This window comes from Lissotriton helveticus, chromosome 6, assembly GCF_964261635.1.
Source record: "Lissotriton helveticus chromosome 6, aLisHel1.1, whole genome shotgun sequence".
Lineage (NCBI taxonomy): Eukaryota > Metazoa > Chordata > Amphibia > Caudata > Salamandridae > Lissotriton > Lissotriton helveticus.
Window position 1 is genome coordinate 474,201,387 of NC_136067.1, and position 27,644 is coordinate 474,229,030.

The following is a 27,644-nucleotide window of genomic DNA, read 5'->3' on the forward strand; positions in this document are numbered from 1 at the left end:
CATACCATGTGAGAGCCTGCATCATAAATATCCAATTAACACGGTCAAAGCCTTTTCAACATCCAAAGTTACAGCAGCCATTGGCGTATTGTTGGTTGAGGCCATATGTAAAATGTCCAAAAACACCTAGAGTTATCAATCATGTGTCTTTCTTTAACAAATTCAGTTTGTTCGAATCCAACCATATCCGAAATAAGTGGAGAAATCCTAATAGGTAAAGTGTTCGCAAAAAGTTAGCAATCTAAATTGATAGGAGAGATAGGACTATAATTAGCACATGAGAACATATCTTTATCTTTTTTCGGAATCAAACAGATGATAGCTTCCTCTTGTGAGATAAAATACTGATACAAAGTGAGTAAATGTGGGAGTAAAAGATCTGAAATACAGGAATAAAATTCAACTGAAAAACCATCCGGAGCCGGTGCTTTATCTTTGGGTAGTGTATTAAGAGTGGACTTCCGGAATCAAAATAGGCTTGTCTAGAAAAGACAGATCCTGTATCTACTGTTGTGTTGGTGGGAGAGAATGAAAGCAGGAATCTAGGGGCACATGCATCAAGGATTTTGCCTTCGCAAATGGGTTTGCAATTCGGTATTTGGAAGGGCCGTGTTTAGGGTGCCCCTTCCAAATTCCGAATCTTAACCGTATGCATAATTGTTTTGTGACTGTGAATGTGGTCGCCAAATATTCATATATTGCCACCTATCTCAAGTAGGTGGTAACTCATTCACAAATGGGAAGATGTCCCCAAGGGGCACATTTCCATTTGTGAATGGTTGTAAAAGCATTTCTAAGAGCAGGCATTGGTCCCACAGACCCCTGCCTTGTCTTAGAAAATGAAAAGAAAACTTTAAATTAGAATTTTTGTAAAGCATCTTGTTTTCCTTTAAGGAACATCGGGCTTTTTAAAAAAAAAAAATGATTGCTTTCTTTAAAAGCAATCACGGACATGGTGGTTTGCTGACCTCAGTAGGCCACCATACCCGTGATTTTTGCAATTCCTAGGGTGTCACAAATTGCGATCTGTCTCATTAATTTTAATGAGGTAGAGCGATTTGTGACCCGCTAGGAATTGCAATCTGAAACTCTTTGGGGGATATTCACAAGAACGTGTGATAAACATCGCAAAATAAGCTTACAGCAACTTTGCATATCGCAGTCTATCGCGACAAAATAACACCGTGTTAACGTCGTATTCCCAACCATGCGATAGTAGCAGGATAACGCACCCTACCACCTTCGTCCCCTGATGTGTCAGTGGGACACAGTGATGCAGCCATAACACCACCACACACACCTGACAGACTGGACACAGAAGACCTATCAGAGGAGTAAGATGTGGATGGTAATGGGTGTGCGGAAGGAGGTAGTAGCATCCTTCCCCGCCATATGGCCTGTCCCTGCCTGGTTCAGCCCTCTGCATCATGCCCTGGAAAAATACCTCCCACTGTCCCCCGAATGACTCTGCGACATTCACCTGGACCCCGACATGGACGGCCATATCTGCTGTGGTTACCAATGACACAGCAATCCGGCTGCAGACTGAACTCTTCCTCTTCTAATTAACTGTTCATTTCCCCAAGGACTATGTTTGGCCCACCACTGGGCAACAATGTAATGTGGGCCTGGCATGGCCATGTACTGCTCCTGCTCTTACACCCCACAGAATGCGAATTAAACATTTGAAATCACACAGATGTGTAATGTCACTCAAGTATGAAAGTATGGATGTATGTTGGGACATTGATTGCACTAAATGTACACCCTGGTAAATTACATAAAGGCGCATGTTTGACCCTGACCCACATGGCCAATTGGATGACTGTGACGGTGTGAACTAGCTGTGGCCTTATTGCACATGTACAACAATCTCGCAACACCCCCATGTAGATCCCACATCCATGTTTTAATTAGGGCTGTGTGTTGAGATCGTCAAATTTGTAATTAGACCTGAAGTAGTGTCCCCCATCACATCTGGCAACAGAACATCTTGTCGCATGACTTACTCACACACATCTGTGTGGACACAGCCTGTTTTGATGGATCACATTGATCCACATGGCAAGAAGTTGGACCCCATACTCACATTGCTGAAGACACATAAGAGCACAGGTCTAGCAACTATCCCAACCACAATGCCTGGCTCACAGAGGTGGAGCTGCCAATAGGGACTCACCCCCAATGTAAATGCGTCAGTCTGTCTCTTCCTGTGTACGGACAATGCCCATTGAGGCACACGATTTGCTATACTAATCAACACTCATCACAATTGTACACTGGTGAAATGGTGTAGACTTTATTATCATGTGCATGTTGGTACAGGCAAGGCAAGGGCAACAACATGCAGACAAATGCTTTAGTTACTTACAGGCAGCATGCAAACTTGTTTAGATGCAAGAAATGGGGATGCAAAAATGAACACAAATCATTACGGATGGCAACGGACTCAGCCAACTTTGCCTTGCTGGACGAGTCATGTGATGTTTGGCGTCTGCTCATTGCCTCGTGTCAGGGGACACGACTCACAGCCCATGGGATCTGCATAGTGCTGTACCACCGGACTGCACCGACTGTGTGCTCTGCTGACAGTGAGCAGGTAAAAGGGTCCAACAGGTCACATGTCGAGCCACATTGCCATGTGTGTACTCTCCCTCCAGCGGTATGTCAGATTTCAGAACGTTGCCAAACGACGCTGGGCAGCTCTGCCCATGGGACTGCATCACCTTGCACAGGTGTGTAACAACACGCATAGGTGCAAGCACATGCATTTTGAGTCTGGGCGACATGTCCACTGTTGTGGTGGGATATGGGACCATTCCTCCAAGATGCAACAAGGTGTTGGGACCTGTGCTCTGGGTGTTAATCATTTATAGATGCAGGAATGTAGTTCCATGTGACAGGAGTAGTGCATGTGCCGGGATTGGCTGTCATTGCATTTGTTGGTCTCGTAGCACCAGCACTCCTCAGACCAGTGCCAGTTCTGTGGATGATATGCCACAGCTCGGAGCAATGAGTCATATGTTTCTGCAATGTTTGGACATATGGATTTTTTTTGCCAACATGTCAAGGGCATCCAATGCAGTTATACCTCGAGCAGAGATAAGTGTGTGTGGGGTATGGACACGTTGGTATTTCATTTGCACAGTTCATGGTGTGGAAGTCATCAGAGGCTGGTATGGTATCTCACTTAGGGGGTGCCGACCGCATTGAAGACCAAGGTCGGAGGTTCAGCTGTCCTTCTGCCTTGTGTATTGAGACAAAGGAGATTTCATACCTAATTTTAGTCTGACTACTGCTTGCATTTCTGAAATGTGATGTCCCCTTCGCGCTGACTTGATGCCAGACCTTATATTTCGGGTGCACCAATTGCGAAACACAAGCAATAGTTGCCATGTATGAGCCAAGGGCCCGATTAGCCTTGCACTCCTTGTTCAGACTCTCTCTTTATCTCTCTTTCTTTCTCTCTTTCTTTCTCTATCTCTCTCTCTCTCCCTCTCTCTCTCTCGCTCTCTCTCTCTCTCTCTCTCTCTCTCTCTCTCTCTCTCTCTCTCTATCCCCCTGTTCTTTGATGAGTGCCTGACACACCTTCTTATCTTGGATATTGTCTTGCAGGCTGTCACTTACAAATTGTCCAGGACTGACCCGCAATGTCTCCTCCAAATAGTTGTTTGTAGACAAATTTGTTTGTGATATTTAGTTTGGTCTTTCAACGGTGAATGTTTGAATCGGCTTTTTCTGTACTCACATGTATTTTATTTGTTGTGATTGTGCGACTTTAGTAGTAAGATTTCGTTCATGATTTTGTGACGTTGATGTGCAATATCTTGGTCCGGGTGAGGTGGGGGGTGCCTGGGGTAGGGGCCCAGGGTGGGTGGTCCTGGCGGGGGTGGCGGTGGGTGTTGTGGCCCTGTTGGGTGTCCGAGCTGCATGTTTCTTCTCTCCATGGCATCTGTTTTTCTGAAGATGTGGCTCTGGGCTGGGCTCCCTTTTCTGGTGCAGGTTGTAGGCTGACTTTACACCAGGTGAGAGCAGGGGTTATATTCCTGGTGCTAACGTGCCTTATTGCCTGTTTTGTGATCTTATCGCCGATCTGGCTGGTCGTTAGGAATGTTGCAGAGTGGTGTTGTTGCAGCTTTTTGCACGGCATTGCCTACTCTGCATCTTATTAAGGTTAGTTGCTGGGGTCATCTGTGGCGATGTATATTTGCTGCTGCTGTCGCAGGTAAAAATGGTAAGTGGGCGGTTAGCACCAGCTTGTGAATGGGGTGATATATTTATCGTGACTTTGGCTGCGATAAGTTGCCGATAACTCAGTGATGAGTCATTTAAAATATGCCCCTTTGAGTTTCATGCATTGTAATTTGTAATTACTTAATTGCGATTCTCAGGAATTTGCAATTAGGTATTTACAATTTACAATTTTGATGCATGTGCCCCCTAATGTCTCATCCTTGGGAAAGTGATCTGGTGTGTAAAGGTTTGTATAATAATCAGAAAAACACTTCAAATGTTCTGTGTTTTTAAAATGAAGAGTCCCGCTTTCATCTATTATCTTTAGTATTTTGAACTTTTGAGACTTAACCTTCAGATAGTTAGCAAGTAATTTGCCAGCCTTATTTCGCCGTCCGTAAAACTTGAAATTCATTTTTAACAATGCGCAGGCAGCTTCCTCCGTTGATCTTTTATTGAATTCATATTTGGCATTCACTAAGGGACCCATTCGGATGACGGGCGGACTTTGTCCGCCCGCCATCCCATCGTAGAGAGGGACCGCCCGCCATAAGGGTGGGGGTCCCATGGGGGAAATTAGGATGCGCCCGCCACAGTGACGGGCACATCCAGCATTCCTGACATCGTGGCGGGCAGTGCACTCAGCAACGCCCGCCACAATGCCAGGAAGGGATGCTGTGCACTTCCATGCATAACATGGCAGGCACCGCACGGTGCCTGCCATGTTGTGCATTGAAGTGCTGGGGATTACCATAGGTACCCCCCGTTGGCACTCCCTACCCCCCGGAGTCCCTGGGGGCCGGCAACAGGCCCCCAAAGCAGACTCCGCATGCCTTTCCGTGGCGACAATGACGCCATGGAAAGGCATTGGAAAATGCCCATTGTAATATGGGTGGCGGTGTCTGATAGACACCGCCACCATATAGAATCCTTTTCTGCCCGGTCGCAAAGCAACCGGGGTGGAAAAGCGGCGGACGGTCTTTCCGTCCGCCGTTGACTCCCCAGCCATGATAATATGGCGGGGGTCATTCCGGCACTTAATGTTGTAACACATAATCGTTCTTGGTTGTGAAAAATTCTGTAGTAATCGTTTAATTTATTGAATTGAGGATTCTTTAATAGCTTTTTTCTTTTTGGCCATGACATCATTAATTATATGTCCTTGGGCAAAAACCTTAAAGGCATCCAAAACAATATGAAATGGAATATCAGGTGTGTTAATATGTAGAAAAGAACTCTTCTGTAGAAAACTTTCAAAATTCGGCAAAAATCATTTATCTTTCAGTAAACTATTGTTAAAGCGCTAACTACTTGGTTTATAGGTCTTGGGTAATAAATCCAAATCAACCAAAACAGGAGCATAATCTGAAATCAATATTGACACAATTACAGCATGTGTAAGTGTGTACGGGGGAGGGGGCAAATTAAATATATATTCGATTCTGGATTGGGATTTATGAGTAGGTGAATAAAAGGTGTATTCCAGTGTGTCCGGAGAATATAACCTCCAGGCATCAATTAGACCTCTGCAGTTTGTTAGGAACATATTTAACTGTAGATTTTCTTTTAAAAAAAGAGTCTACAATCTGGTTAAAATCACCGCTTACTATTAGATTTGCATTCGGACAGGAGCGTAACATAACTGACATTTGTTCCCAAAATTTCACATCAATACCAGGAGGACCATAAATATTGTGGCTGGCAATAGGTATGTGAAGAATAGCGGCATGTATTAGCACCCATCGACCCGCACATCTCTTTACTCTTTCTCTATTAACAAGGGAAAGGATTTGTGAACTAATATAATAATCACATTTTCTGGTCAAGGGCTGGAGAACAAAACACTTGGCCAACCCAATTTCTACACATTGAGTTTGTCAAGTAAATGTGCTTCCTGTAGTAGGGCAATAGTATATTTAAGACGTGCTAGGTGTGTAAGAACTTACTGTTTCTCAATAGAATTATGCAAGTCCTTGACATTCCAAGAAATAACCTTTAGAGTGTTCAACATTGAAGAGAACTAACATACATATTAAACTACAATAACCATAAAAAGTTATCAAAACAATTAAGCATCTAAATATAAATAGTTAAAAAACAGACTTAACATTCGTATTCAATGAAGATCTATAATGTATAATGAGACCAGGGAAAAAGAAAGGAAAAAAGAAATGAGAAAGAAAGGAAAAAGAGGAAAAATAAATGAAAATAAAGGAAGGAACAATTAATCTGATAGATAAAAAGAAGATGACTGAGAGCCAAAGGCTTCAGTCATGAAGAGAGTGGGACACATCCGGTGTGAAGAAAATATGATGGAGGGGAAGAGAACCACAAAATCGGAAGACTGACAACAAACACATATTAAAAAAAATTGTACAACAATAAACACGGAGACAATCATTATAGTAGAAAAGTTATACATATGAATAAACCAACGAGACAATAATACAAACAAATCAACAGATAGGAATGCAAAGCAAATAAATGACTAATAAATACCAATTACCAAGACCTGAGGATAATATGTTAACACTAGGTCTAAGAAGGGAGGTACTTTGGGAGAACACACACCAGAGAAGGGATCCGGAGATAAATAGACAAATGAACTAAAAATAGCAACAATAGCATGAGCACCATTAACAATGTACAAGTTGCCATTAATAATGTTAAAGCTAACTCCCTGAAATAATAAGTATAGTCAATTCAAGGAAAAGGGTCCAAAGTACAAGCATATGACAGGTTAAGAGACACTAAAGAAAAAGTTCAATCCATTGTTTCACCCTTTTGTTGAAGAATACATTTATTCAGGTCTTTTGGACAGCCAAAGAAAAAAGTTTGTTCTTTAAAAGTGACTTTAAAGAAACATGGGTGCACAAGACCATATCTCTCATTCATGGATCGTAGAATAGGGCAGAAGGATAAGAACTCCTTCTGACGAGTGGCAGTTGCACGTGCTACATCTTGGGAGATAAAGACCCTCTGACCAGACCATAGTATTTGTTTCCTTTGTTTGGCCACTGATAAGACAATGAGCAACTCAGTATATTCCCAAAAAAGAACAATTATTCCTCTATGGCGGCCAGAACTTGAGATACCGGCAGGTTTAGGGCCAATTTGGTGAGCACGTTGTAGGTTGGGATGTGTTCCTTTGCTAAAGTCCACCAATTTAGGAATGTGAACCCCAAGAAAGGTAAGCATGTCTGGCCCACACTCCTTCCGAAATACCATAAATTTGGAGATTGTTGAGCCTATTGCGATTATCTAAGTCTTCTGTTTGCTGTTTCAAGAGCGCTATGTCCTGAGTCATGCCATCAATTGTGGTGGCTGCATCCTGCACTTCCCTGATCCGTTGTTCACCGTTGTAGACCACCGTTCTTCAATACGTTGAAGTGTGACATTAGTTTCCATAACAAAAGGTTTCAGATGTTTAATCTTCTCCATGAGGTCCTCCAAAGTCAAAGGTAAAGGAGACTTTGTAGGGAAGCCAGGTTCTTTTTTTGTTGCTTGGTAGGAGCATTTGAATCTTTAAGTACAGAGGGCATGATTGTGAATGAGGTGCCAGCCTTCTGACTAGAGGGTAAAGAGGACTCCATAAGCATAAGGAGAGTATTGCAAAAGACACTGTAGAAAAGTCTCAATGTCACATTCTAAAAGAAAATGACTGAAGGTTGTGGGTTATTCTGTGGAGTCAAACATGGTACCACAAATTAGGAAACTGCACAGAACAAGTTGTTGCGGAGGGAAAGAACATGGCAAAATTAGCCCAGACTTTAAGCCCACTGGGCAACAGGATATGTAGACTAAGTCCTTGGTGCTTCTACATCATAATGCACCAGTATTCCCCATTACAAGCACTCTCAAATATGCAAAAAAGAGAAAATAAACAATAGTAATGAGCTTTTAAGCTTCCTGTGAACTCATGGAGCCATAAACAACTAGCGCGGCCGGGCGGGACATCCGGCTTGGGCTATCTCCTTATCTCATGCAATGGTGGCCGTCACCGCTGAGGCTGACATGTGTGACGCAGGAGGGCGAGAGCATGGTAAAGGGCTTAAAATCAGCAAAAATAGAAAAATACCTGATCTCTCCACGTTTGCGCATCGGATTCTTCACAGCATGCTTCTTTTGAAGGCGAATCGCTACCCATAATCCTGTGTGCCCTGTGCATACCTGTTTTTTGCTGGCTGGTACTGGTAACTGGCTCTGACTGTCCCTTGACTCTGTCTAACCAGGCCCTGTTCAGTGCTATGTTGAAAACACAATGTTAGAACTGGGAGTCTCTAGTTGACAGAGGTAGGTACCACTGTCCAAATAGAGACCCTTGCTTCTAGTCAGGGTAAGAAGGATGCACTCTTTAGATAACCCCTGCTCATCCCCTTGGTAGCTTGGCACGAGCAGTCAGGCTTATCAAAGGTAATGTGCTAAGGATTTGTACCAACACTGACAGTAACACAGTGAAAACACCACAAACTGACTCCACAACAATTTAGAAAAATAAAGATATTTTAATCTAAACTACACAAGACCAAAATGACAAAAATCCAGCATACACAATTCAAGAATATGGTTTCAAAAGAGTTCTTAAGGTTGCGATAAAAATAAACCACAGTTGCGTCACGTTTTAGCCAACAGTACCTTTGGATGCGACACAAGTGAAAGCCGCAGCGTTGAAAAGCAAGCGATGCGTCACTCCTGAGACCCTGGGGAGGTGTTGCGACAACCCAGCTGGACGCAGCGTGCGTGTTGCGGTGACTCCGGTCTTTACGGGGAGAGATGCGATAACTTGCGTGGATTCCGGTGCACAGGTTTCAGTGGAAGCAGCTCGCAAAAGGTACGATGCGATGGTCTTCGGGGCAGCGACGATCTCCGGTGTGGTGACAATGCACTGGACTGGTGCATCCAGAAAACAAAGGATGCAAAGTCTCTGGCAGCGGCACCAGGTGCTGCGACAATCTCGGCCTTCGTAGCGGCAGGAATTTCCTTGCACTGACGGGGATGTGCTCCGCAAGCAAGCGATGCGTTAAAACTTGCAGAAAGTCTTTAAAATCTTGGTTTCTAGCTTCCCAACACAGGTATAACTTCCAGAGGCACCACAACTGGCCCAATCACTCTAGGAAGGACAGAGCTCTCTCAGCAGAGTTCAGTGAAGCTGGGGTGAAGTCCTTTTGGTCCCGGGACTTCTTAAGAGGGAGCCAGCTCTTCTCAGGCCCTTGGAGATTCCTTCAAGTGAGGGGACACAGCACAAAGCAAAGTCCTTCCCCTCTCCTTGGCAGCAAAGCAACTGCAGGTCAGTCCAGCAAAGCAACAGCAGGACAGTCTTCCTTCTTCAGTCTTCCAGCTTTCTCCTTGGCAAAATTTCCTTCTTGATTCCAGGATGATCTAGTTTTCTGTAGTCTGGGGTCCTATACTTATACCCCTAAAAGTCTTTGTTCCCTTTGTGCAGGAAGGCTCTGAGCCCTGTCTGAACCAGTTCTGGGTGTTCCTTGAGCACTTTGTTTTCCTGGCCTCTCCTTTCCTTTCAGGGAGAGGGTCAGGGTCGTCAACCACCCAGCAGGAGGTGGAGCCAGCATTGTGGAAGGCAGGCAAAACGATAGAGGAAACCACACCAAAGATGCCAGGTCTAACACACAAGTGAAAAGAAACACATTATTTGGGTACACTATATATCAGGGTACACTTACACTCAGCAAGACCTAACCTATAAGTCCCTGGTAGGTAATAGAGCAGGGGTATTAAAACTACCAATAAGCCCCTAGTGTATATTAGAGCACAGTACAGTAGTTTAGAGGCCAGCAGCCCTTTCTGCACTTGCATGTGCACACTGCTGAGAGCCTGAGATAATTTTAAAAGCAACCCTGTGTTTCAGCACTGCTTTTGAATGTAAATGATTCCTAAACTTGACGTTAGTGGTGGGGGAATTTAAAAAGTGATAAACAACGTAATTATGGCTTTGTAGACCCCCCCAGTGTCTCCACTAGGTGTCCCAGGAGTGGGGGGTCATGTCATTATAAGGAGGGCCATTATAAAAGATGTTATATATGCTCTGGGGATAGACAAATTGAACATTTCACTTTCCCCATTGTAGTAAAATGCCTCCCAAAATCAACATTGGTGCTAGGAGCACTGTAGAGGGAGGATCAACTCTATTTTTGCATATTCAGGATCCTTAAATTCTCTCCTAGATGTCCCAGGGGTGAGGAGACCATGTACGTCTAAGCAGGGCCCATCTAAAAGATGTTTTATATGCCCTGATGATTTTACACATTACACTTTGCAGTTTTCCCATTGTAGATGCCAAGCACCATTGGATAAAATGGCAATAGTTTATTAATGTACAACGATCACTAGCAATTCAATTAAACTATCATCAAAGGATTTAGAAGAGTATTATTGCTAAATCCAGCAAACTTCCATTGCTGAATTTATCCTGCAGTATACAGAAAAGAAGTTATAAGACTTTCTTGTCTGTAAGCCAAAATTCAGCCTTTCTGTGGTCAGTCCTAATTCGTCAGAGTTAACAGGATTGTCCAAGCTGCTATGATGAAGTGATAAGTGACTTACCCAGAGAGAGAGACTATCTGTTGGAGAGAGCTCTGCAACACAGCAATGCCAGAGCAGGGGGGAGGGGCCACAAAGCATGAAGCTTCAAAGGGGGAATAGGACAGGCAGAGGAGAGTAGGGGGAGGAGAGCTATGAAAATGATCCATACTGGCAGTTGGTTTCACTAGTTCTTGCCCCTGTCCTGAGATTTCAATCATACTGAATTTGGAAGGGATAGTTCTTTCTGGAAGAAAAGTATACCACACATTGGAGGACGTGGTCATGCTCTGGGCTATTGCCCTGCACCTCATTGAACAGGGGTTCTCTCCTGCTTGACCCCAGAGAAGACTGAATAAATATGTGAGAGGTGCCGAGCCGCTCAGATCTGCTGCTTGAAATGAAGAGAAGAAAGATTGCCAAGCTGGAAACTTGATTTATCCCATCAAGCCCTGCAGTATCTGAAACATCCCTTTGGTTGTACCTTGCTTCAATAGAAGTACAAATTGGACTCCCTGCAAGTTACAGGTTAACATAGCTCACCAGGGCCATGACCACCAAGAATCCCCTGCCTGGAGTGCGTACAGTGGATTTGTAAGGGTTTTGACCAAGTGCATTGTGGGAATTGTAGTCCCATCTTTCAAGGACCATCTTGGAGCTTTCAGATGCTTGAATTGTGTTTTGGACACTTTGGACCCTTAATAAACTGATGCCTATTAAATCCAGAGCTTCAGAAAAGAAAATGTCTTTCTTGCCACAGTATTTCAGGCCAATATTGCATACATGGTGACCACCTGGGAGACGGTCTGTCTCCAATACCACTGACATAAGATGCGGGTGCCGATATTGGCCTGAAATACTGTGGCGAGAAATACATTTTCCATTCTGAAGCTCTGTATTTGGTAGTCACCAGCTTATTGAGACAAACAAGAATGTTATCCTTTATACATTGGAGACAATACATCATATTTAGACATTTATTACGTGATTAAGCCCTGAAGAAGTCCTGTGAAGGGATGAAACATGTTGACTACAACTTGAAGAATTAAAAGAATAAAGGATTTTGAAAATTTGATTATATGTCTCCAAGAAAGTTCTTGAAACTAATTGGATTGAGAATAATGATTCTTATGATTTAACTCAAGTCTGTGAATACAGTGTGCGCTAATCCTCTCTTTGTAAGAGCAGGAAAACTATATAAACCATGTGGGTGGGAGAGAGGCCGGATGCCAGGGCAGGCTGGCTCCCATATATTCCTTTTTGTTTTTAAAAATTAATCCTTTGGGTCTAGGAGGCTTTCTGCCCCCTAAAATGAGTAGATTGGCATTAAACCCCCTAACCTGCCCAACAGGATGGTAGAAAAACTAAATGAACTGGGAGAGTGGCAAAATGCCAGGACAGGAAGCCCTGCATTCCATATCATTTCTGGTCACCAGTCCCTGAAGTGTGATGGGCCGGCTGCCCCTCCTGGGATGGGTAACTTTACAGTAAGCCCCCCTTAATGGGTCTCTTACTTATCCGAATGTGCACCAGGCAGCAGGGACTGCGTGGGAATGTGGCCAGTATTGGCATCAACAACAATCAGGCTCTGACTGTCAGAAGCCTTGGAGTGAGTGGGGGATTATTGTCCCTCTTTGCACAACTTTTAAAACTATCTTACATGGTGTCTAGTGGGCTTCCTGTGCTCCTGGATTATAAATATAGAAGGTAAACTGTCCATATGGACACCCAGGGAGAAGAAAGACTGGATAGGGTATGTGTCTCCAAGTTGGCAGAAAGATTGGCAAGACCATGGAGTGGGGGAAAGGCCTGACAGCAGGATGGGATAACCCTTCCCTTTGTTCTTAAAAAGCAAGTGCTCCCTGGCAACCCCCAACTTAACAACCTAGAGGCCTGAAGGACTGTTTATGGAATGTGGGGTGGGGGAGGGCCCACCAGGTACTTGAATACTATAATGGGCCAGCCCCCCTCCCCATCTATACCTTTTTTCATTTCTAAATTGTTTCCCTGGTGCCCAGTGGGCTTTCTATCCCACCTGAGGAGTTAGAAAATTTGGAGCAATATCCCTAGTCTGACCCACAGGCTGGTAGAAAAACTACCTGAGCCTGGGGATGAGTCCTGATGCCAAGATGGGATGACGCTGTCCCCATTTGTTTTGGTGACCATTTCTTGGAGTGTAGTGAGTTTTATGTACCTTGGTTGGGAAGATACGGCATACACCCCCAATCATCCTCCCAAATGGTGTTATAATGTGCATGACAAGGCAGAGACTGAGATCACAAAAGGATTGGTAGGGGCAGCTACCTCAAATATTCTTTAAGGTGTCCAGTGGACTTTCAGTCCCCCTGGAGTGGACAGATGGAAGACCAACCCCCAAACTGCCTTGAAGGGGGATGAATGAATGCCTATAGTATGTGATCAGGATAGATGGCCTGATTCCAGGACAGGCTAGTACACCACCCATTCCAATTTCCCTTTTCAAATATTCTCCTACTACTTATTAGTCAGGTGTACATCATGGTAGGACTGCACATGCACACGCAGTCCTACATGACGTAATTCTGATGTAGGGGATCTTGAAGGACCAAAGCGAGGAGGACACGGTGGTACAGGTCAGTGTGTTTTATTTAGCATAATTTTTATTTTCATTTTATAAATATTTATTGAGGGGGTGGAGGAGTGGAGCAGATCGGAGCTCCATGGAGTTTTTGCCCAACTCCGTGGAGCTCTGTGTAGAGTAACTCCGCCTGCTCCGTCCAGGCTTAATTTTACGTCAGAATTTAAAAAATATCACTTTTAGAAAGTTTCCATTTTCGTGTCCTAATCATTTGGTTTCTGCAGCCTGAATTCTGGGTCACATGACTAGGTATAACTGGCAGTTGGTCTTTGGGAATTGTTCCCAGACTGTGAGACAATGGGGAATATGGGATGGAAGATGGGATAGCTCTAAATTGATGGGGAGTGGTCTGTCATCTACCACACTTGCACATCACAAAGGCTCTACCTGCGAACTCTCATAAAGGGTTTCTATGCTGGTGTTTTGCTACCCCAGACTAGCTGGGTCAGGGGCAGGGAAGCAGGAAATTTGACCTCTAGCGTGTGGAAACCTCAAGAACCTTCCCCTATCTAAAAGGTAAATATATTAGACCCTCAGATCCAACTTTTTAGTACAGCTCTGGACCCGTGGAATATTTAAAAATGCATGCTGTGCTGCTCTGCAAAAATGACTGCTACTTTGCTGTCCAGCTGTCCTGCTGTCTTGTTGCCCTTTTGCTTGAGTGAGAAGGACTGGCTTTGCCTCTAGAACCCATGACCGCCAGAGTGACTCCAAAGGGTGGTTTACTGGCATCCGGATCAGAGCATCAGAGTCAGAAAAGGCTCCGAAGAACTTCATCGAAAACACCTGCTATGATTTATGCTTCCCAAGTGGTGCCATTCCAGTCCTGGACCCTTGGAAGTGGGAATGAAGGTGCTCTGCCAGCCAAGCTGTGGTCTTTTAAGCAAAGCCGTTGCAGCACAATACATCTTCTCTCAGCTGCATAGGAACCACCACAGCACATTTCATCTTAGATGCCTGCCTTTGATTCACAAGCCCCTCTTCAGTGACCTTTTCAATGATAATACAGGACTTCACATAATAACCTCTCAGCTTCTTTGAGCCACCACTGTGTGCAGCATTCTTTATGTGGGATCTTGGTACGCTCCTCAAATTGGATCTAAGCTGCTTCGTCCAGAGGGCCTAACTTGGTCCATATTTCTGCCCTGTGATTCATTGTAGTTGACCTCAACTTGTGACTTTGTATTGGTTCAATGTGGCCAGATAACCACAGTCGGCACTTTGTGATTCTCATTTTCCACTTAAAGATTACAAAATTGCATGTCTCTGGTTCAAGTGACTGGATTTTTGTTGTTTTGGACTCAAATAATGGAATACATTTTGTGCTATTTTTCTAAATTGATGTGGGATGTTTTGTGTAATGTTTTCACTTTATTACTGTTTGAAGTGCTGCATAATACTTTACACATTACCTCTAAGTGAAGCCTGTCTGCTTTTGTGCCGTTCTACCAGAGGGTTGAGCACAGGTTCAATTGGGGCTTGCAAGTGTTTCACCCTAACCCCTTGCTGTTGGAGTAGGGTTATAATCCCCACAACCAGTAACCCTTTTCCTGTAATTGGCAAAGCACGGTTTACTAGTCAACACCAAGTTGCATTTGTGTCAGATTTAGATGCAAGCTGGTGCAATTGAGTTCCATCCATGCAGTATGCCTGGATTGTTTGCTTTTTGGATCACCCAGTTTTGGAATTTTTACAGTGGGTAAGTTTCTATGTGTCTTATCCACAGTAATCACATGGCAAATGGACTGCACAAGTTTACCGCCAGTGACTGCCTTTTAAGATAAGGCCGCTGTGAAAAAGCTACGGTAAGGGGCACTTGCATGGTGACGCGCATGTGCACATGTGTAAGGAATGTGCTTGTCAGACTAATGTTATGCGAAGCCTGGTAACTGTGTATGGGTAGCCTGACACAGGGGGGACTCTAAAGGACTAGCTATTGACCTAGGGTAGGCCTTACAATGTTAGTGTACACTAATAGGGAAAGTGAGTATGGTTTACTGTTTTCTCTGTAGTGACACTTTATTATGCACATAAGTGTAAAACTGCCGTAGAGTGCAGTTTTGCTTCTCCTTGTCCTACATAGCTCAGTGGCATATCAAAATGGGATGGAACCTGTAAGAGAAAATCAGATCTGCGAGTTTCAAGAGAAGACCTGAACAACTTATGGGTCATCCAGAACTGTCTTATTTCTCTGGCTCAGCTCAGGATCAGAGTCCATACCTTTTGTCACACCACTGTGGCACGTTAATCACATTTATCTCCAGCAGCAGGAAGAGAGGTTGCCCCACAAAAAGGAGCAATTAACAATGCTAGCCTCAGCTCCTGAACAGGATAGGGTGTGGATAAAAACATCTGCATAAGTTAATTGCCTGTCACACTGCACCAGTGTTGGGGACAGCCTAGAGCCACTGACTAAAGGAGGGAGGAAGTGCAGACACAGGAACTAACACAGGGGGGCTTCTCTTCAACTTTGGGTGGGAAAGGCTCTGGCAGTGATGTTAGCTAGGGGTGGAGCTGAGACACCAGGAGCATATGTGACCAGTGACTTCTGGATGATGCCATCTTGAACTGTCCAAAATTTGGGGCAGGGGTGGTGAGTGACATGGAACCTTCCACCTCCCCCCTTTAAAAACGCTTGCACAAGAGGGAGATTCTCTTTTGGTTGTTTTTTTTTTGCTCCCCTCGCTGCTGGACCCTGGGACTGCGATGACCATAAACGACCGGAAGGTTCATTTGAGACTCATTTACATCTAATACATATCCACCCGCCTTACAGTGGCCCTTCAGTACTGGATCAATACTGATGCCACCAGCATAATTTCACCTCCCTTCGCCAAATCTAGTTTCAGCCAGTAAACTGTTCCACAGAAAGAGTGAGGCTTTTCTGGCAGTGAAAATTATATCGCAGTTGATCTGTGATACAGTCTTGTTGAGCTTGATTGTGTTGCTCAGTGCTCATTCCAGCACTGCCAGCCTCTATGCTTCAGCACAGAAAACAAAAAACATCGCCCACTCCAACTGAATCCCCCTCCCCCGGTACCCTCCTCCCCTAACCCTACCCCCCTCCCTTCAGACATGTCGCTTCCCCTAATAACACATGCAACTACTCAGTATATGTTCCATACACTCCAGTCGAGCCCTATGACTGTAGTCCATATCTCCGCTAAGAGGACGCATCCACCTTCATGGTCACCGCTCCCATTCTCTTATCACACTGCCTGCTGTTGCGGTCCCATGTGTCAAAGAGGGCACCCATAGCTGAAGAGACCAGTCATCATCTTCGGCCGGGTTTTTGAGCAGATCCATCAAAGCCACCCAGGCTCACGCTGAGTCCCACAATTTATCATTGTCAGTCCGCCGAGCTAACTGGAACCGGAGCGTCCCCTCACAGTCCGCCCACTTAGTAAAGTCTTGGAGCCATCGCGCAACACTAGGGGTCGTGGCCGCCTTCCAATGGCTAGTTATTTCAAACTTGGCTAGAACTAATGGAGGAACCCCCTGATGCACAAAAAAAGAATAATCACTTTGCCCCAGTTGACCCCAGAACCAGTGGATCCTACCCAATGGCCAATGAGTCCCCTTACACCTCCTGAGGACTAAATGGGCGAAGGCACTGGACGTCTGCACCCATCAACAAGGACAAGAAAAAAGGCTGGTGAAGGGAGCCAGGAGAACCAATGCCCTCTAGATGAAACTTCTCCAAAGGTGAGGAGGCCTGCTCCTGGATGCTAGAGCACTCCACTGGGGCAAAATGAGCCCAAGATCCTCCAAATAGGCCCAATGTGGCCAAGTTATGGCATTTTGAAGATTGGCAAACGTTGATGTTTTTTGTCTGGCAACTGAGCATGTGAGGCTCCGCAGCCTGATCACTATACCCCTGGGGTGGACCAGAGCCCAGGAGTCAGCACATAATTTATTTATTTAATTATTCCTGAGAGGGGGTGCGTGGGATGGTCTCCCCATTTCCACTTCTGCCCCCCGCTGCCCCCTTCTCCCCAGGAACAGATGTAAAGGAAGGAGGATTACTGCCATGCTCCATTAGCGGTGGTGGGCCCATCTCTCGCTCACCATGCCTGTGTTTGGGGGAAGCCCAGCAGCCACAGGAGCTCCTGCTGCAGCAGGAAGAGACGCTGCCATGTGGGAGCCAGTAAGGCAGACAGGAGTGGGCTCCATGGACTGCCTCCAATGTTGGAAGCATGTGTTGTGCCAGGTGGGACCTGGATCTCCCACAAAAAGTAAAAACAGCTGAGAGGCTGCCAGACAGGAATTGTCTCTCTCTGACACATCTGGAGAGCCACTCATTCAATATTCACTGCTCCAGGCCAGAGCAATCCAAAATGTCCTGCAGGATTTAGCAATTTGCATATTTTCCCTGCCATGTGGTGGCCCCAACAGAACAGGGGCACCACCATTGGAAATAGAAAGTGCTGCAGTATTTTATTTTTATTTATTTTAAGGCTTGTATAGCGAGCGCTAGATTCGACTCCCGAAGTAGTATCTCAGCGCTTAGTTCACCCATCAGGCTTAAAGGACAGTGCTCTCATGATTTCGCAGGAGAGGGCGTACTATATTTAAAACAGGAAAATCTTCAGCAGTTTCCTAAAAGTCAGATAATTAGTACATTGCCTCAGGTTAGATGGCAGTTTGTTCCAGAGACTGGGGCCCAAAAACGAGAGAGCTCTGCCTCCCAGTCTCGCCCTTCTAATGGACGGAACCTGTAACAGAAATTGGTTGCTAGAGCGGAGGGTACGTACAGGTTTAAAAGGGATAAACTTTTCAGCCAGATACAGGGGACCTGAGCCAAAAATGCTTTTGTGAATGATACAACAGGTTTTAAATTTAACCCGTTGTCGAATTGGTAACCAATGAAGTTTTTCCAAAAGAGTACGGGAGGGAGTTCTGGGCGGGGCATTGAGAACTAGCCTTGCCGCGGTGTTCTGAGCCACCTGTAGCTTGCTTAGTAAGTTGTCGTTTGCTGATATTAGGAGCCCATTACAATAGTCCAGGCGGCTAAGTACTTGAGCCTGGACAAGGGTCTTTCTGGAAGTGTCTGGCAAAAAAAGAGACACGCGTCTCAGGAGTCCGATTACCTGAAAGCAGGACCCAGTTGTTTGATTGACGTGTTCCTTTAAAGACAGTCCTTGGTCCAGCCGAACACCTAAGTTCTTCACTGTCTGCTTAGGACTGGGGACGGGGCCCAGATCTAATGGCCACCAATCAGGTGACCACAGTAGTGGAGCCTCCCCAAATAGCATGACCTCGGTCTTCCCTACATTACATTGCAGAAAATTCGAGGCCATCCATCGGGACACCGCCCTCACACCCTCAACAAAAGAGTGATTGACTGCCGGAGTTAGAGTCTGAAATGGAAATAGCAGCTGAGTGTCGTCAGTGTACGAAACCGGGATGAATCCAAGCACGAGCCCTGTGGCACCCCCTTGGTGAGCTCCAGAGGTGTCGAGCGAAAGGAACCCAGGCTGACACTTTGTGAGCAACCTGATAAAAAACTCTTCAACCAAGACAGAGCCAGACCCCTGACCCCAACCTCCTGCAAACGACTGAGCAAGATTTCATGCGATATTGTGTCGAAAGCTGCGGACAGGTCCAACAGCACCAAATCATAGAGCTCTCTTTATCCTGTGACATTCTGATGGTATCAGTCACAGAGAGGAGCGCCGATTCTGTGCTAAAGTTGGGCCTGAATCCGGATTGGGAGTGATCTAAGCCTCCCGACAGCTCGATGAAATTCGACAAATGGGTATTGACATGCTTCTCTGTCATCTTGCTCAGGTAAGGTAAAAGAGATATGGGGCGGAGGTTGTATAAATCTGTCCATGGGAGAGCAGAGTTCTTACAAATAGGATTTACAAGAGCTTTCTTCCATTCCTGTGGTACCTGACCCTCCTCGAGAGAGAGATTCATCAGAGTCTGGCTCATAGGACAAAGTAAGTTGCCCAGAGGAGTAATAATTTGCGCAGGGATAAGATCTAAAGAAGATCCTGTTTTAATTTGACCCATCAATGTATGGATATCGCTCTGACTGACTACAGGGAAGGCAGTGAGCGTGACAGTATCACTATTCGGGGAGTGGTGGGGGGTTATAGGGGAACTGCCCATGGGGTTTGTAGCCTTGATGATTTTATCATATATCAGCTCTCTTTTATTTTTAAAAAAGAGAGAGATGTCGTCACACAGTGATTGTGAGGAAGCATCAGGACTTTCACAAGCCATGGGTTTAATGAAGGCTTGTAAAATCCAATATAGTGCCTTGGAGGAATTACCAGCTTCCACCAACTGAGAGGCAAGGTAATTTTTCCGAGCCAATCTAATATTTTTATGATATGTGGACAAAGCATCGTAGTGACTTTTTTTGTTTTCCTCAGAGTGCGTTTTTCTCAAGGCTTTTTCAAGTTTTCTACAAGCTTGTTTCTCCGATCTTAATTGATCAGTATACCACACCTCCTGGCGAGAGGCTGGACGCTGTTTACATAGTTTCAAGGGGGCCAGAGAATCAACCGCAACTCAGATAGCAGAATTAAACTTTGATAGGGCTGACTCAATATTGTCAGAGGCTGTGATGAGGAGCTCGACTAGTTCCATCTGAAATTCATTCAATGTCATTTTATGCCATTGTCTGCGCCAAAAGGAAGGGAGGGGGAGCCGTTTATTAGGTTTATCCAAACCTAAAAGGGAGAATTCGATTACAAAATGGTCTGATGAGTTCACCTGAATCGAAGGTCGGCATGCAATCTTAGAGGAGTTGGAAAAGATCATATCCAATGTATGAGCTGCTAGATGAGTTGGGCCGTTATTTTGTTTTATAAGTCCTAACAAAGAAAGGTCCGACAATAGAGATGAGGTCTCATGATTGTTGGGAAGGTCTCCATATATATTAAAATCTTCTAGAAGAAGGAAATCATCTCCAGCTTTAAAGTGCGGGGCCAATAGTTCTATTAGGGAGAGTGCAAAACCCGCACTCGACCCTGGCGGACGATAGACCAAGGCCCCCTTCCAGTGGGATTTGGACGGAGTATTGATCCTGAATATCATAATTTCCATCGAGGGGTTACTCCTTTGTTCCAAAATAGAAACATTCAGCCCCTCCTTAAAAACAATAGCAATACCGCCACCGGTTTTGACCGGTCGATCTAGCCTTATTATTTTATATCCTGCGGGGATGCCCAGGGTAATGGCAGGGACCGTATGAGGTTTTAGCCAAGTCTCGGGCAAAAAAAATATTTCAGGTTGTGTGGTAGAAATTAAATCCCAAATTTCAATGTGATGTTTCGGTAGGGGGTGTTACAAAGAAAGCTCTTCCAGCCAGTCGGCAAATGTATTTCCCCTCTGTAGCACCCAATGGAAGTAGATGAGTGGGAAGCCTGAAACCGACAAAAATGCACGCAATAGGACCTTCCGAACATGGCCAGGAGTCACGGGAACAGCCTTGAAGATGCAATGGTTGAAGGTCCAGTAATTCCTGAGCTGAGTAACTAATGCGATTTGCTACAGTAGGATCTATACTGACCTGGACAGAGTCCATGGCCCCTGGCCCCGTCCGGTCACGGACGGGCGCAGACGGGCTACTCTTTGGCTACTCTTCGGCGTGTCTTAGGCGCTACCCTGCGTGCGAACGCTACGCGCTCGAAGTCAGACGAGGGCTAAATAGCCCTGGAGTTCCTACGACTAGAGCGCTAACCGCTCCAGAGGTAGGGCGGAAGTGCCTGGCTCTCCCTGACCCGCCCTCTGTGCAACGGTACTGGGCGGGCAGGAGTGGTGACTGAGCCCAGGCTTCCTGTGGTTCTCCTGTGAGTGCCAAGCCCCCCTTACAATTCCCCAAAAGGGGCACAGATAGCGTATTTAGTAAAAACAATCAAAGTTGCAGTCACATCACAAATCAAAAGTCCAATTAAAAATGTACGTTATTTAAAATTGCAGGGTTAGCATTAGGAGCACTGATTTTTACCTGTGGCAAACAAAGCAGATCGGGGAAGACACTGCCACCGTCTTCCCTACCGCAGCGCGCCCTCAGTCAGACTCCGCCTAAATAGCCCTGGAGTTCCTACGACTAGAGCGCTAACCGCTCCAGTGGTAGGGCGGAAGTGCCTGGCTCTCCCTGAGCCGCCCTCCGCGCAATGGTACTGGCTACCGCGTCGGACCGGGGTGGGCAGGAGTTGTGACTGAGCCCAGGTTTCCTGTGGTTCTCCGGTGAGTGCCAAGCCCCCCTTACAATTCCCCAAAAGTGGCACAGATAGCGTATTTAGTAAAAGCAATCAAAGTTGCAGTCACAACACAAATCAAAATTCCAATAAAAAATGTACTTTATTTAAAATTGCAGTGTTAGCATTAGGAGCACTGATTTTTACCTGTGGCAAACAAAGCGGATCGAGGAAGACACTGCCACCGTCTTCCCTACCGCAGCGCGCCCTCAGTCAGACTCCGCCTAAATAGCCCTGGAGTTCCTACGACTAGAGCTCTAACCGCTCCAGTGGTAGGGCGGAAGTGCCTGGCTCTCCCAAAGCCGCCCTCCACGCAATGGTACTGGCTACTGCGTCGGACCGGGGTGGGCAGGAGTGGTGACTGAGCCCAGGCTTCCTGTGGTTCTCCGGTGAGTGCCAAGCCCCCTTTACAATTCCCCAAAAGTGGCACAGATAGCGTATTTAGTAAAAGCAATCAAAGTTTCAGTCACAGCACAAATGAAAATTCCAATTAAAAATGTACTTTATTTAAAATTGCAGTGTTAGCATTAGGAGCAATGATTTTTACCTGTGGCAAACAAAGCTGATCGGGGAAGACATTGCCAGCATCTTCCCTACCGCCAGTAGGATATAGGAGTGACAATAGCCCCAGGAATAAACTTTGCATAACTGACACTATAGGGCATATTATGAAATTTTGTCATGCAGTGCAGTGCTGCGCATCACCTTACTGTGCTGTACTGCGTGACATGAAAAGGGCGGGAATGCACCATATTTATTAGAATACAGCACATTCCTGCATTTTCCCTGCACTGATGCTGTTTTGGCTGCCTAGCACCATCTCAGGCACCCTTGCACCATGGTGCATGGGTAATGTGTTGCATGCGGGATTGGAAAGGGGTGCCTACCTGCACAAAAACAATCCTGAGATGCGTATTCCTCTTTCTGTGTGTGCTGCAGAATGCAGCACACATAGAAAAAGGAAGTAACATGGAGAAATAATGAAATTTTTCCTTGCAACACCTCTCTACCGAGAAGGAACATCTTTTTGACACAATCTCAGGATTAACAGTCTTCCCTAGCGCAGGAAAAGGCAATGCAGACATTTGTGCTGTGTTGCTTTACTCGATATTTAGGAAGTCCCTCAGGGCCATGCAAAGTGGGCTTGCGTGGCTTCATATATATAATTTCCCAGTTGTGTGCGCACATGTACTACGTTGCATGGTGCAAGCGCAGCTCTACTGGGGTCATAAAACTGCCCTATGTCTGCAGGGTCAAGTAAACCATTATCCTCTGGGATTTGTCATATGATTTTCGAAGCTCTTCCACGGGTGGAGTTTCTGCTCTACAGCTGGAAGTGCAATGTCCTCTAAGAACTGGTTTTATGGCTGCATTTAATGTGGCCTTAAAGTGAATGAGGATGGTACATAGTGTGAAGTGTCCTCTAAGTGCTGAATCTATTGGTGCATTTACTGGGATCAGAAAGTGAAGTCCTCTACGGGCTGTTTTTATGATTGAATTTTCATGGCTTGAAAGCATATTAAAAGCACAAACAAATGTTTTGTTGTTTTTTAAAATGCTTTATTGACATAATAATGTTCACAGTGATCATTGAACAAGGTGGATATCCATTATTAACATTAATGAGGACCTTTACAAATGGTTATCATAGAATATTGCATCTATACATTACATGATGCTGTTTTAACATGTGGTTTGTTAATCGTGAACCTTTGACCAAGCTAATAGACATCTTATATGTTTGCATGACCTTTTAGGTGGGCCAGGGCTATTATGCAAGGTGTGTGAATAAAATGCACTTTTCCTTATCTAAAGATAAAGCACTGACTGTACAATCATTTATTGAGTGTTAATATTGAGCAGCAGTACATGATGATTACTATCTCACACCCCCTCCCCTGAGTAGGCCTTGGACTGCTCTGCTCCGCTACACTGAGAGAGTCCAGTGGGTAGTGCTGTGTGAATTTGTAGTGATGGAACCCTTGTGGCTCCTAATGGATCCCATAGAACCTTGACATAAGCATTAGAAAATAGTGAAGTGAAGTGAATGCAGATATAGAATGTTCAGTTTGTATTTACAAAGCGAAGAATAAAGACGTGTTATATTAAGCTCCATGTGTGGTGTAGTCATTGGCGAGTACCCAAGCTGAGGATGATGCTACAACTGTTGACAAGAGAGGGGATAAGTAAACAAAAGATAGGCAGTGCTCTCCCAGAGAGTTTGTTGTGGTCCAGCAAACTGCTCGTATGTGTCACGTGTGCCTCTATCAAAGTGCGGAATCAACGTTTGATGTATGTGGAGTCAAAGCACAGCCCAAGTCGGTGCAAAGCATTTGAAGATAACAAAAGCTTCACTAAGATGTTTATGCATCTTTCTTTTTTGTTTTGTACTGATCTATGTTTAAAAATAGTGTTACTTAATGTGTATTCCTAAACCTTACACCTTGTTGTATTGTATCCTGATGCTCTGTTATAAAAAAAAAAAAGATGTTTATGCATTGTTGGCTGAAAACCTGCTGAGAAGGCTGCAAAGAGAGATACTACACAACCTAAGCCAGAAATCATAAGAGTGATAATGATACGAGCAGAAGCACCATGAAGCAAAGAACAACTAGGTGTCAGGCAGTACAAAGAGATGTTTACAAGCAACTAAATTCAAATATAAGAAACGGTCATCTGCTTACCAGAACTGAGTGAAGAGAGTCATTGTGCCACAGTGCTGGGAAATGTAACCCAAGAGGAAGTACCTGATATTGTGCTTGAGGAGCTGTTCATAACCAAAGTGGCAAAACATAAAAACTGCTGGGTCGTGGCTCAGAACAACTCCCAAGGTCTCTGAAAGCAAAGGGCTCCCATGGAGATAAAGAGGGAGGTCAAGGTTCCATGGGCAGTCCAAGATGATCCAGAGGCCAGCACAGCGCAGGGCCTTAGAGATGGCATGGCTGAAGCAGATCCCAGCAGACAGTGCCAGAAATAGCTCCACCCTCAGTGTCAGCCAATCTCGGAAATGGTTAGCATGCCTTTGCCTTCTTAAAACCACCACCACTCGATAACACTAAAAAGCTGAATGTTGGCTGGATAGAGACATTTGATGATTTCATGTTATACGATTAAAGAAATAAAAAACAAGAAGATTATCAGGTACCTTAAGAATCTTGCTGGTTAAGGTGTGAAAGAAGTCATAAAGAAAATTCCATGAGCTGAGAAAATTCCATACAGTCAAATGAAAGCAGCCTTTAATCTCAAGTTCATTCCAATGCCAAATTTAGAATATGGAAGGTACACCTTCAGTCAAGAATGGGAGAAAGCTGGTAAGGCCATCAAACAAATTTGTTGAGAGAATGGATACAATCATCAAACACTGTAAGTTTAAAGAATTTAATGATGAGGTAGCTATACGCCTTAGAGTAATTGACGGATGCTTGTAAAGTTTGTTCAGACGACGAATGCCAAGAGAAACTATTAGTCTGGAGTGAGTTCTCATGGCTGCCAGAGCTGAAGAGCTTGTTGATCGACAAGCTGCTGACATGGAGGCCAGAGGTTCCCAGAGTGAGTCAGTCATGAATATGAAAAGTAAGCCAAAGCCCAAGGCAAAGGGACGCAGAGTGAATATTCCACAGAAAAAGAATTAGTGCTTCGGGTGTGGATTTTGGTTTTTACATGAAGGTAAATGTTCCCCCATTGGGTAAGTCTGCAAAGTCTGTGGGAAGGAGAACCCTTTTGTAATGGCTTGTAAGGTAAAGGTACATATGCCACGGTATGAAGACAAAATGGATACTCAAATGTTCCAAAAGCGACATTCAACGCAAACCCCTAAGGCCAAGCGGCAACATCAGCTAAGCAACTCAACCCTAAACAAAGTCGATTAACATCAAAATCTTTGGCAAATAGTTCTTCTGTATCAACATCAAGTGAAAGTACAGAAGATGGTTGTGCCATGTCCATACTCGCCTCAGAGAAACATGTGTATATTGGACTGGTTGCAGGTAAGGAAAAATACGGTCCAGGTAAAGTCGACATAACAAATGACAAAAGTAATTCAAACATTGTCCAAAAATCACACTGCAAGTCAATGGTTGTTTAATAACTTTCATTATCGATAGAAATGCATCAATAAATATTGTGCCTGAGGAGAAATATAAGGAACTGTCTCCCTTGCCCCGACTTACATCACTAAAATCTAAAGTGTATACAAGAGATTCCTCGATGTCACTAAAAAGGAGCTGTATGCGTCTGCCTGGATATGCAACAAGTGAACAAGACAATTAATAAGAGAACGACATCCAGGTCCGCACATTGGCAACATGATAACACAATTAAATTGTGCAAAAGGCATTCTCTCACCTTGATCTGAATAAAGGATATCATCAGTTGGAACTCACGGAGAATTGCAGGTGCATTACAACCTTTTCTACACATGTTGGTCTATTCCATTACAAAAGACTACATTTTGGTAGGTCATCAGTTGCAGCGCTATGCCAAGATGTAATTTAATGTATCATAGAGTCTGTAATGAATGCTTTCAATTATAGTGATGACATATTGGTTTTTGGAGCTACAGAGAAGGAGCACAACAAGGCACTCAAATACCCACATCCACGAACACGCATATGAAGAAAAAACATACCCCACATATGGCACACCTCCGAGGGTACCACAGCACCTAAAAACACAGCAGCAAGGATGTTGTGAAAAAGCACTTTAAACACTTGCAAAAAACATTTATGACCTACAGTCAAGTAAAGGAGGCTTCAAGCATTAATACAATAAATCTGCCCAAAAACAAGGAAAAGGAGAAAATATATCAAGATGCCTCCAACACCCTAAATAGTCAATTCCCCTAGCACTAGTTTTCTTTACCCCATAGGTGAGTCTGACCTGCATCCCCTTCTCTAGTCCAGACTTTGAGCCTTGCAGCAAAAATAAAACAAAAGTTTAAAAATGCACAAAGAGGAAAATTATTGGAACTGCCTGCCCATCACAAAGAAGTATTTTGCAAAGAAGTGAACTGATCATACTTGATATTCTCAAAAAGGGTGAATGAAGTAGCATAAGTCTGTGCCACTTCATTTACCGTTTTGGAAGGGTGAATGAAAGCGAAAATTAGTGATGCTTAACCTTAAGTATGGAAGCCCAGAATGACCAAGGAGCCAACAAAGAATCTCTTCAGGAAATCTGACCAATGAATATGAGGACTTTTTAAGGAACGAAGTAAGAGTTACAAATGCATGTACATCTGTATAAAATGTATTTCTTAACAAAACAATGTTGCTTCAACTGTGTTCCAGAGTCAATAAATCAAGATGAAGTATGTTTTACTCAAAGCTAAATGCCTAGGGACAAAACTGGAGTCAAGCTATCCAGGCTGATGAAGGCTGATAGCCAGAAACCGGTCCTTGGATGCTTGATTCTGGTCTGGGAAAGACATGGCTTGGTAGTTCGGACTGGACTGTTCCCATGAGGCACAGGGTCAGAGCTGATTTGCATATAGCCAGTGTCTAACCCAGGGTGGTGTGGAGTGCAAAAAAAACGATGGATTTAGGCCCAGATCCTTGTACTGGGGTGAATGTATGACATTGTTCTACATTCTGTCCATCAACTGTGTTTTTTGCAATTTTCACCCCGAGTGTGCTGGGGATGCTCAGACGTGAGTCCCAGGCTCTCCACACCACTGGAGTCAAGCTATCCAGGCTGATGAAGGCTGATAGCCAGAAACCGGTCCATGGATGCTTGATTCTGGTCTGGGAAAGACATGGCTTGGTAGTTCGGACTGGACTGTTCCCATGAGGCACAGGGTCAGAGCTGATTTGCATATAGCCAGTGTCTAACCCAGGGTGGTGTGGAGTGCAAAAAAACTATGGATTTAGGCCCAGATCCTTGTACTGGGGTGAATGTATGACATTGTTCTACATTCTGTCCATCAACTGTGTTTTTTGCAATTTTCACCCCGAGTGTGCTGGGGATGCTCAGACGTGAGTCCCAGGCTCTCCACACCACTGGAGTCAAGCTATCCAGGCTGATGAAGGCTGATAGCCAGAAAC